Genomic DNA, 12,827 nt, shown 5'->3' on the forward strand with positions numbered 1-12,827 from the left:
CCTGATATTGCCGTTTTAGGATGGGTAAACTCAAATTCACTGACTAACAAGGTGGAATGGGCCCAATAAGATTCACTTGTCAAAAGGAAAGGGTGCATTCAAGAAGGCAACTGGCCTGGAACAAGCAGCATCTCAACTTTATATGAAAAAATGACAGCTATTATTTTGGAGATAATTTATCCCTTACTCTGTTGCCTGGAGCACAGCCGTGGGTGCAATGGGACCCTTGATTCACAGAAACTCCTCTGATGCCTAGGCCTGGTTCACTGATGGCTCAAACTTAACCCCAATGGTGTCCACTGGGTTGCTGTAGCTACTCAACCTCATCACCAGCTATACAGAATGAAAAATGAACGTGGCTCCACTTACTGGGCAGAACTCTAGGCCATTCTCATAGCTCTGACCAATACTCACTTTGATTACCTTATCAGATTTGTACTGACTTATTGGCTATTGCCAATAAGCTTTAGTTGCTTGGTCTGTTACTTGGAAAACTATAGATTAAGGACACCCCTCTTGGGGGTCATGTACTATAGAAACAAACCATGACTTCTGATCAAACCAGTTGGGTTACTCATGCAGATACCAATGGAAAGGCCAATTCTCTGATGAGACCAATGAAAATCAAGCTGCTCATTAAGCCTGCACTTCCCAGATTGTCATCGTTGCTGCTTAGATCAGTCAGGGCAACACATCCACCCTCACAGACTGGGCACAAAATAAAGAACTTTATGTTTCTGATGCAGAGGCTACCACTGCATGCTAGACTTGTGACACCTGCCAAAAGTTGACCCAATTATCTCACAATGAGGGAGCCCATATTACATGGGGCCCTGAATCCACCTGCTCCTGAAAGATTAACCACACTGGACCTTTGACCTCTCAGGCATATCAGTAGGGCTTCACTGCTGTTCACACTTTTTCAGGTTACTCTTCTGCTGTTCCAGTCTGATCAGCTGAATCCAAACAAATTACTGTGGCCCTGGAAGCTAATCTAGGTCATGTGATCAGCTTCCCAGCCCATTTGCAGGCTGACAATAATGCCCCTTTTGTGGCAAAAGCCACACACAATGGGCTGATTGTCAAGGTATTCAATGGTTCTTCCATGTGCCCTCCCATCCACATGCATCTGGTATTGTGGAGTTTGACCAGCTTCCTCAAAAATCGACTTAAAAAGATTTCTATTTCCCTCACCTCCTCCTGGTCTATATATCTTAGTAAGGCAGTTTAGTCATTGAAGACCGTTGTCTCCAGAAAGAAATCTTCCCTTCTCAGCTACTTCCTGGGTAATGATTAAGACAAAACGTGGTGGGGTTTATAGACACCTATTTTGAAAATTCAAGATTCCTTCCTGACCAATTCTTGGCACAATGCTTCTTTCTTTTCCTAATGGCAACCCCAAGCCAGCCTGGTTGGTACACACTCTGGATGGCAGCTTAGTCCAAAACAAGGCCTAGGGGATTGAAGCGTAATTCTGGTTCAGCCATCTGGATTCCCTCATTGGACTTCCGTGGTCTAGATCATAAAGATAATGACCACTTGGTTGAGAACGTTGCTCACAGAATCTCCCTACCATGACCCATACGGGCTAAAGTGGGGACATAATGGGTCTAAGTTTTATAAAAACATCCTTGTCCCTCTTGCACCCGACTCTTAGGGATGAAAGGTGTGGGTATGAATAATAGATGATTGGAAAAGGGTGAAATTATAGCTGCTGGAATGGGCCCCAACAATTTTGTGGAGGTAGAGGGAGAGCAATACCAGCACCTGGGGAGGGAGCACCTCACATGCCAAGATGAGCAGAGAAGGGAGGTACATTAATGAACTTTTATCTTTTAGAACCACCCCCTGGAGTCTTACCCTTATGAGAGAAAATGCCCCGGTGTAGCTTTCCTTAACTGTTTTACTTGTGTACTTCATAATTTAACTGACTGTTGGGTCTGCTGTCCTCTGCCAGGCAATTTGATCACCATTGTTCTTAATCTTACTGAGAAGTCTATCAACAACAGCAGGGGAGGACCCAAGCTGCTAAACTTTCGTAGAGAACACCTGTCAGCACCTCCAGATGTCTTCCCCAACCTCATTTCCATAGCCTTGACTCATTCCACAGGGTGGAAAAATGTCAGTTGGCTGGTGGTATGGACAAATAGAACAGACTGGATAACTGCCCTCAGACTGGCTTTCCAAAACTGAAGGCTAGCCCCAATTATTCAGACAGAATTGGGACCTTAAGGTGTACCAGCTGTCTGCATGGCCGCTTCGGAGACACTGATAATCTGCATTCCCCAACTGACAAAGGTCCCACTCGGGGCTCCAACAGTTGTCAAGCTCAGATTGATAAGTATCCTCCGGATGTCCTTTTGTTGGTGGGTAGAATAATAGTCCATCCTTTCACTGAGGGAGCTCGCTCTCTCTCATCCCCACCATGCTTCTTGTTTACTAAGAACAATAAAAGCCTCCATCAGCACAAGCTTACCACTTTGGTTTCGGCTTTCTCTTTGCTCCTCCCTTCCCTCCCAGATTAAATTACTCTACCTCAGCTATGCATATTAAAGGATATTTGTTACATTTTATCCAGAATTCCCATGTGTTTGTAGTTTTTAGGATAACTAGGATAGCTGGCATGTCATACATGAGACAAATGCCCTCGCTGGTTTACTTTTTCCCTCTATTCTACATAGGTCTTCTCTACCTCTTAGCTTTTGCTGATTCACACTTTCTGCTTTTTTGTATCCTGAGTTTGTTTTGCCCTGAATAGTCCCAGCAAGTCCCAGTAAAGAATGGCCTCTCTTTACACACGTGCTTGTCTCAACTTCCTTGGCCATCAATTTCATGTTTTCTAAAAAGAGGTAATATGATAAAGCCAATTTGGTTTTTTGGGTCAGGCTACAGCAGAGGCTTCTGATCTATGAACTGGTTGCTCACTGGTCAGGTGCTCACCCTGGCCCAGTCAGTTATGACCATGAGCAATGGTAGAGAGAAGGGGGGTGTACTGGGTCACATGGAACAAAACATGGGATGGCTTTCTCAATAGGAACAGAAGGTAGGGTAAGTTCCTTTAGAAGGAACTATGGGTGGGGAAGGTATTTGATATAGCTAGAGGTTGTAGAGGGTAGTGTAAGTGATTAATTCATCAACCTCTTTGGAATCTGTATCCTATTTTTTTAAAGAGGAAGGGAACAACAATACAATAGGTCGTTGAGTAACTAGAAGGTGAAGCAGACTATCAAGTATGAACTATCCCAGGAGTTTTTAAACTTTGTTGCTTGTGAATCCATTAAAAGAAAAGAAAACAAAACAAAAACTACTACCTTTTCACACATTTGGAAGTTATTTAATATTTTTATGTTGTTTGGGGTGCCTGGGTGGCTCAGTTGGTTAAGCATCCAACTTCAGCTCAGGTCATGATCCCATGGTTCGTGGGTTGGAGCCCCGCATTGGGCTCTGTGCTGACAGCTCAGAGCCTGGAGCCTGCTTTGGATTCTGTGTCTCCCTCTCTCTGCTCCTCTCCTGCTCGCACTCTGTCTGTCTGTCTCCCTCTCTCTCAAAAATAAATACACATTTAAAAAAATTAAAACAAAAATTTATAGTGTTTTAAATGTTTATTCTGAGAGCGAGCCCATGTGGGGGAGGGAGGGGCAGAGAGAGAGAGGGAGAGAGAGAATCTCAAGCAGGCTATGCGGACAGCATGGAGCCCGATGTGGGGCTCCAACTCACAAACTGTGAGATCATGACCTGAGCCAAAATCAACAGTCTGACACTTAAATGACTGAACCACCCAGGTGCCCCTAATAGTTTTCATTATAAGTTTAAACAGTTGTAAATTATGCATATTTGTTGTGGTTAAAGGCTATGTGCTATGACACAGAGACTGTCAATATTTAGTAGCTTATAGAACAGAGAAGTTTATTTCTTTCTTATATACTGGTTCCAAGATTCAGGCTGAGTAGGATGTTCTGCCATTTTCAACACATGGCTTCTAAAGTCATTCTAGTTACTATTCTAGCCAACAAAGAGAAAAAGCAGAATCCAAGAGCCAAGGAATTTCTTTTAAGCAAGGGAAGCTGACGTTGTATCAGTTCTGCTCACATTCCATTGGTAGAATCTTTGTTATATGGCCATTGCTTTACTGTAAAGAAGGCTGGGAAATGTAGTCCCAGGCCAGGCACCCATATCATAGTAATGGCTCTGTTGTTATGGAAGAAAAGAGAAAGGAATTTAGTGAGCATGGTTCCTCATGGTCTATATATCTAGAAACAAAAAGACAAGTTATTTGCTCCCTCCCTACCCAATATCCAATGATAATGTGGGGAGAGAATAACCAAAATGAAACTCCTATTTAGGACAGCTCAGAGCCTGGAGCCTGTTTCAGATTCTGTGTCTCCCTCTCTCTCTGACCCTCCCCCGTTCATGCTCTATCTCTCTCTGTCTCAAAAATAAATAAACGTTAAAAAAAAAAATTAAAAAAAAAAGAAACTCCTATTTAGAAAAAGAAAGAACAAGAAACACTAATAGTCATCAATCCATAGTGATTGTAAAACCCACTAATAGGTAATGCAGAGACTCCCACTTCTGACAGTAGGATAAATTTCTTGACTAGCCTATCTAACTGTCCTAATTCTGCTGATGGGGAGAATTCCCATGACCACTATCCTCTAGGGGGCCTGGCTTTGGTCTCTGGGAGTTTTTTCTTTGTCCATTATTCCCTATGATCACATGTGAAGAGCAGGTTGGGGAAATACTCTTCTTGGGGGCTGTACCACTTTCACAACCTCCTACTTGCTCTTCCAAGTTTCTCCAAACATTACCACCCTCTGTGTCACCTAGAGGATTGGTAATGATACACTGATTAACACTTAACTATTGTCTCTCTGATTTCCCAAGCCATTGACACCCATTTTGCAAGTGTTAACGCTGGCACTTCTTGATCCTACCAGAAGAAATTGAATCTTTACTAATATCAAACTTGTGCTTTGCTGTTCTGTATCTTTTCGTAAATACAATAATTTTTCATTTCAATGGCAAACAATGGCATCGTATTTTTGAAAACTTTTAAAATGGCAACTGAATTTAACATATAGTATCAACAGTGCAATAACCCAACTGAAGTGATGGCAATGTGAATTACTATGGCTAAATTCCTGTATGGATAATTACAAATACATCATGACAGATGCTTGACAAATGGGGATTGTAATTCACTATCTATTTTAAGACATTCCTAATTTCTAGAATGTTAAAATGTGAAAACAGCATGTCTTAGAATTGATGAATCCAAGAGATATCTGCACTCCTATGTTCATAACATCATTATTTACAATAGCCAAGACATGGAAACAACCTAAGTGTCCATCAATAGATGAATGGATAAAAAAGATGTGGTATACACACATATACACACATGATGGAATACTATTCAGCCATAAAAAGGAAACCCTGCCATTTTGACAACATGGATGGATCTTGAGAACATTATGCTAATAAGTCAGAGAAAGATAGATAATATGTGGTTTCACTTATATGTGGAATCTAAACAAAACAAAACCAGAAAAAAAATCAAACTCATAGAAAAAGAGATCAGATCCCCCCAGTGGCAGGGGGTGGGGGAAGGGGGAATTGATGAAGTCAGTCAAAAGGTACAAACTTCTAGTTATAAGATAAATAAGTACTTGAGATGTAATGTACAACATGATGACTATACTTACCGTTGCTGTATGGTATATTTGAAAATTGCTAAGAGAAGAAATCCTAAAAGTTCTCATCACAAGGAAAAACCTCATTTTTTCTTTTTCTTTTTTAAATCTATATGAGATGATGGATGCTAACAAAACTTGCTGTGATAATCATTTCACAATATATAAGTCAAGTCATTATGTTATATACCTTAAACTTATATAGTGCTATATGTCACTTATATATCAATAAAACTGAAAGAAAAGAATTGATGAAATATGAAAGTAGGTGTCTATTTAGTTTGCCTCCAGTCACTTTAAAAATTTTATTTATCTATCTACCTATCTATCTATCTATTTATTTAGAATGAGTCTGGGGAGACAGAGAGAAAGGGAGAGAGAGAATCCTAGGCAGGCTCTATGCTGTCAGTGCAGAGCCCAACATGGGCTTCAATTCCTCAAACTGTGAGATTATGACCTGAGCTGAAATCAAGAGTTAGATGCTTAACCAACTGAGTCACCCAGGACCCCTGCTTCCAGTCACTTTCACATACCAGTATCTACAACCAAAGTAATTAGGCCTGCTTTTTACTTCCTGATTGTCTTCATGCTCATATCTCTTAATGTCAGCTAACTTGTTGCCATCTAAAACAATAAATTTGATGGGAGTAGGGGTGATGACCATAGTCTGATTCTTTCCTCCAAGCTGGATTCATTGTTTGCCTTAATGCTTGACATAAAGGTTTTAATGAGTCTCTAGGTAAACTTTGAATAAGAGACATATTTCTTGGGTCGAGAAGCAGTTGGATTTTTCAAACTTGTGAGGCTTTTGAGGCTTGTAATATAAATATTCTCTCCATTGTCTTCCACCTCTGCTTGCACACTGGCTATTTCTTTCCCGAACTCATCTTTTCCTTGTAATGCCTTCCTAAGGCAGTAAAAAGAAACCACTATACATTAGCATTCTAGCTCTTGCCCTAAATCTACTGGCTTGGTAAACATGTGGTCTGCCTTCCAAGTTAACACAGTTAACCAGTTGTCTTGGGGTCCCTCGCCTTCTAACTAGCACTATTTATTTCTTCATCATTTGCTCTCCAGGCACTAGGCAAATGCTGAAAATTTTAGGTTTTTGTCATAGTGGTGCTCTGCTTTCATGATATCGATTTCTGTATTAGTTAAGGAAGGCTTAGCTGCTGTAACAGAGAGGTTCCTTAAAATTCAGAGGGTTAAAAAACAAAGGAGTTTATTTCTTTCATGCCATTCTGAGCTGAGGGTTCTAGGTCTGTGTATAACAGGGACCCAGGTTGATGACACATCTACCATCTTCAATATGAGACTTCCAAGGTCAAAGTAATTATTTCCATTTCTTCCAGTGGGACAGGAGAAGAAAGGGTCATTCAGGGCCGGGAACTGTCTGCTCAAATTCCACTGATGAGAGCTCAGTCCTATGGTCACATCTAGTTTCAAGGGAGATTAGGAAATTTAGTCCCTAGTTGGGTATTCATATCTCAGTTACAAAAATAGAATGGATTTTGGTGGAAAGCAAGCAATTTCCATAACAGGATATAATTTCCAATATCTTATTATAATTGGCATTTAAAAATAATATGTACATCACTTTCTCAATGTATCCAATGGACTCTAAATTCTTTAGTTTTTTAATATCCACCATTGCCCATCTTTCAAAAAACTTGAACAAGTTCTTTAACAACTGGATATATTGAAGTTACTTTCTCTCCTAGAAGTCATAATTCCATTTCACTCCCCCCACAAAAGTTACATTAATGTAATATATTTTTAAGTTTGAAAACCCTTTTATTAATCATCCTATCACACTTCCCCGAAACAAAAATACATGTGTATACATATACCTCAGTAAAACTGGAAAAATATATGTGTATTTAAAATTGAAATAAATGTTCAGTTTTCTGTGACTAAAAGGCTCTAAGTGTTAAATAAGTGTTCTTCTAGATTAAGTTATCGTTGTAATAAATAGTACCCAACTGATCAAAACTATTTATCATAGATTTTTAAAATTAATTATTAAACTTTTACTCAAAACATATCACCTATTAAGGTGGATGGACTCCTCACATTTTTATTTTATTTTTTATTTTTCTTATTTGTTTGTTTGTTTATTTATTTATTTTTATTTGTTTGTACCGTAGCTGATGAAAGACCTTTGGCTGGCACCCAAAGGGTCTTTTCTCTTTTGAGAGGCAATAAACCCTCTTCCAAAAGTACTCTAGGAAGGAGAATGTTCTCTTCCAATGCGCCTTGGAAGTCTCTACACTATTCCACGCTGTCTCCCTCCAACTGTGGAGATCCTTCTGCCACTCCACAGATTTATTTCCTGGGTGTTCCAAGTAATCTGACCTCAATACACCTGTGGTTGAGGGACAAGGAAAGCCTAGGGTTCCCCTATTTCTCTGCCATCTTAACTCCTCCCTAATACACCTTTGTAATATTTTTCTGATTTTCAATTTTTATTTATTTATTTATATTAAATATAATTTATTGTCAAATTGGTTTCCACACAACACCCAGCGCTCATCCCAACAGGTGCCCTCCTCAATGCCCGTCGCCCACTTTCCCCTGTCCCCCATCCCCCTATTTTTTTATTTTTTAAATGTTCATTTATTTTTGAGAGAGAGAGACAGAGCATGAGTGGGGAAGGGGCAGAGAGAGAGACACACACACAGAGGATCTGAAGCAGGCTCCAGAGAGCCTGTCAGCACAGAGCCTGACATGGGGTTGGAACTCACAAACTGCAAGGTCATGACCTGAGCCGAAGCTGGAGGCTTAACCCACTGAACCACCCAGGTGCCCCAACCCCTCTCCCCCCTTTTTAAAGTAATCTCTAAGTCCAATGTGGGGTTCAAACTCATGGCCCCAAGATCAAGAGTTGCTTGCTCTACCATCTGAGCCAGCCAGGCGCCCCTGGATGAACTTTTAAAAATAGTCCATGTATCTATGGATAACTAGTACTTATTGCTAAAATGAGACAACTTCAAAATCAATTATATTCCTATTTGTCACCTTTACAGATGAAAATACTGAGAAAATTTATTCATATAAATAAGTCAGTAGTAATGGAAGGAGTTTTGTTATTAGTAACATTACTCAATTCTTTGAACTCCTTGTCTCAAGGAATGTAGGGTACAGACTGTGGTCAGGGCACACCCAAAGTGGAAGGTTAATAGGAAACCTTTCTTCTATGATGCTGGGAGCCTACAAGCAGGACCATCATGTTGCCCAACTACAGGGAGCACCTTCATTCACTCTGTGGTCTACAGCTTGTTCACTGAAAATGTGAATGGTGCCTTTAGGAGTTAAATAACATGGAGATCTCACTCAAAGAATTTATACCTTTAATGTAAAGGTGGACTACAAGTACCCCTCAATCTCAAAAACATTAAAGAAAACAGAATGTTTTCATTATCTATGGAAAAAATTATAAAACTTTATTAGGAGATATAAAGATCTAAATGAATTAAGAAATATACCATGCTCATGGATTAGAAGACTAATACTATAATGATGTCAGTTCTCACCTGAATTATCTATGGATGCAAACCCAATAAACACTCCAAGATATACTTTTGTGGAACTTGAGAAGCTGATGCCAAAATTTATATAAAAATGCAAATGGACAAGAATATCTAAATTACTCCTGAATAACAAGGCAAAGAGTTTTGCCTTATCAGTTAAAAAGTCAATATAAAGGTACGGTAATTAAGGCAGTATGGTATCATACCACAAAGAGACCAATGGAACAGAGTAGAAAGCCTACAAATAGGTCTGCACAATCATGGATGTGATGTGCAGCAGAGACGGCATTCCAGATCAGTAAGAAAGGATGCACTTTTCAATAAATGGTCTGAGACAACTGGATACCTGTGTGTAAAAAGAAAAATCAGACTTCTATCTTACACACAACAATTAATTCCAGGTAGGCACTGCCAAACAAATTTACGCAACTTTTTTCTCTCATGATGAGCTAGAGTGGGACATGTTTGGTTGCCAGGGTGGGGGTGGGTAGAAGGGACAGAAAGGGAGAACCATTTCTGCTTGCAATAGCAGGGTAACCGCTCCTGGTTCTGTTTTCCCTGCCCCCAGCCTCGGCAAAAAAGAATTGATTCCACAAAGCCATGTCCACCCAAACAGTGTCAAGGGAAGACAGCGAGACTGGGTAATTCTGGTCCATAAATCTGTGTGGGATCAGATCTGGCCTTTTCTACAGCTCAAATTCACTCAATAAAGGCCAATCGTCTCAGTCTCAGAGATGGTAGAAAGGGAGCAAAATAGACAACCAGTACAGTCCAAATTCCTAAGTGGGTTGGACTCTCAATAGGTTGGGGTTGCTGTACTTGCTTGGTTCCCATCTGTCACTTTTTTTCTGTCTCTTAATTGAAGTGATGAACTTCTGAGGAAAAAGATGATGACTCACTTCAGAGTTGCAGGCTCTCAAGTAAAGGAGGCACCACTGACTGTTGTTTGGACGAGGGAATCCTGCCTCTGAACATGGCTCTGATCTTCCAAGGGAATCCCAGGGCTGAGAGCAGCCAGACATTTCCTTCCTCAGACCCAAAGGTGGGACTGCTGCAAAGCTCCGGTATGGGAATTAACTTCTCTCCTGCAGACTGCTTCCATTGCAGGGGGTGCAGTTAAGTCAGCACCAGCCCAATCGTCTATCCCAGACATTCTCTGTTGACCTTCAGCTCATGCTCACCTTCCCTGTTACCATGGCGGCTGGTGGTCTACAAACCACACTTCCCAGACTCCTTTGCCAGATGGGTTCTGGTTGGGTTCTTACAACAGGAGTCAGTCAAGTCAAATTAGAAGGCAGTGAGAAGGTAGGACGCATTCTGTTTGTGGAGTAGCTGTGGCAGCTGTGGGCCGGGTAATGTCAATAGTAAGTATGGGCTTATGAGTTGCAGTTCTCGGGTGGTAGCAGCTTCCTGATATCAGGCCAACACTTGCTCTCCCCCTGGAATAGTAGCAGTTTCTTTGCCTCTGAGTCACACCGACCCTTTTTTACTCCTTTAACCCTTCCAACCCCTTTGTAGCCAATCCCCTGCATTAAAGCCCTCTCTGCTTGAAATATCTAGAGTACTTTGTATGTTCTTGACCAGAAACTGATATACCAGCTGATAGACCAGCCTTCAGATACTCTTTCAACTTCTCTCTTTTTTAATGTTTGTTTATTTTTGAGAGAGAGAGAGAGAGAGTGAGTGAGTACGGGAGGGACAGAGAGAGAGAGATACAGAATCCAAAGCAGGCTCCAGGCTCTGGGCTGTCAGGACAGAGCCCAACACAGGGCTCGAACCCATGAACCACCAAACCATGACCTGAGCCAAAGTCAGACGCTTAACCGACTGAGCCACCCAGGCGTCCCTCTTTTAACCTCTCTAAAACCTCATTTGAAAATGTGAATTCGGCTACATGAATTGAGCACATACTAAGTTTAGAGCAGAGGACTGTCTGGGATATAAAGATGCATAACTTGACCTCTGACAGTCTAGAAGAGATGATTAGAAATGTCCATAGATAACTAATGCAAGTCAGAGAAAGATAAATGTCATAAAATGAGGACATATTTCTGAAACCATCATATTTTTTTCTGAACAGTCACAGGATACATTAACAACAGTAATGCTAGCAAGGTGCTACGTGCCATAAATAATTATCTAATGGATATGAAAAGGCATTGGAAAATAGAACACATATGTATATAGGCACACACACACATTCATTCATTCATTCATTCATTCGTTCATTTTGCCCAGAGGAAGCTTAGAGAAAAGAAAAGTGGAGTGAATGAAATTCAGATAGATCTCAGCAAGGGTGGAAAGATACTGAGCTCAGCAGTGTGTACCGCAGTGTTAATTTTAGACACATGGAGCAAAGCCCCAAGAGGCTCTTTTTGTTTCTTAAGCACTTGAGGTCCCCTCCACCTCATGCTGCTCCCTGGCCTGGAGGGTAGTGCTAACTGATCACAACAGTGTAACCTATACTGAGCTGTCTATCCTCTGAGGTAGCTGGCTAGGAATTGTGGGAAATGGGGGCAGGGCCTCTCATTAGAATGTTCTGGGATGAAGGAAGAATAAAGCCTTTGTTCTTTGGTCATGCTGTGACCCATCTATCTGAAACAAATGAATTTTGTTTTCAGTCCAGTGATCCATCATTTAGGGAGAGGAGGAAGAGGGAAATAGACAAAATGTAAATGTAGGAAGATTGTTGGTCCCTGTGGATGTTACCAAAAACTCAGAGTGATTTAGTACAGAGCTGAGTCACAGGAAATGGTAAGAGGCTGCAGGGATGTTAATGAGCTCTTCTTCCCAAGACCCAGGAGGCTGCAGTCAGAGCAGGATACTGACCTTCCCAGGCAACCTGAGGATCACCCAGGAAATCTCAGCCTTAAAGAAGTGGGCATTTTCCCTCCATCTCATAGCTTCCTCCATTTGCCATCTGATATCCTAAGTCTCCCCAGATAGGGTGTTTATATCTTTAGTTTTAGGACATCCATCCCAGTTCCAATGTTAGCATGACTGCTCCCAGTCATTTCTTCCCTAATGCAAACAGAGAGTTTACAAAGGCAGACTTCACTGGGAATAAAAGAAGAGATCAAGACACACGAAAATGTGGACCCATCTTCTCCTGGGGAAGATGGAGACAGAATCGCCTTGGGGAAAGTTTGGAGAAGAGGCTGCTAACTAAAGCCAACTCTATTTGCTGGTCACGACTGGCTCTGGAAACCTTTGTGTGGTGGAATAGTCAATGGGCCAGAAGTGCCACAGAGTCAGTGCTCCCAGGAACAGCCCCAGTCGATAAGACAAGCTACATGTGCAACATCTACCCGGGTCCTTCTGCACCATCCCGGGAGACACAGGGGCTGCCCGCTGTGCCACAAATGACACATCCCTTTCCCTCTAACCCAAGAATCTACTGTCTTCTGCCAACGTCTATGAATCCGTGGCAGGCCAACTTGTTAGCTTATAAGTAGGGTAAAACCTCAGAGCCTTCACAGTTCTTGCCATTTATATCATATAATATGGGGCGTCTGGCTGGCTCAGTCAGTAGAACATGCAACTCTTGATCTTAGATGAGTTTAAGCCCCATGTTGGGTGGAGAGATTACTTAAATAAAGAAAGA

The sequence above is a fragment of the Panthera uncia genome, unplaced genomic scaffold (genome assembly GCF_023721935.1).
Source record: "Panthera uncia isolate 11264 unplaced genomic scaffold, Puncia_PCG_1.0 HiC_scaffold_1291, whole genome shotgun sequence".
Classification (NCBI taxonomy): Eukaryota; Metazoa; Chordata; class Mammalia; order Carnivora; family Felidae; genus Panthera; species Panthera uncia.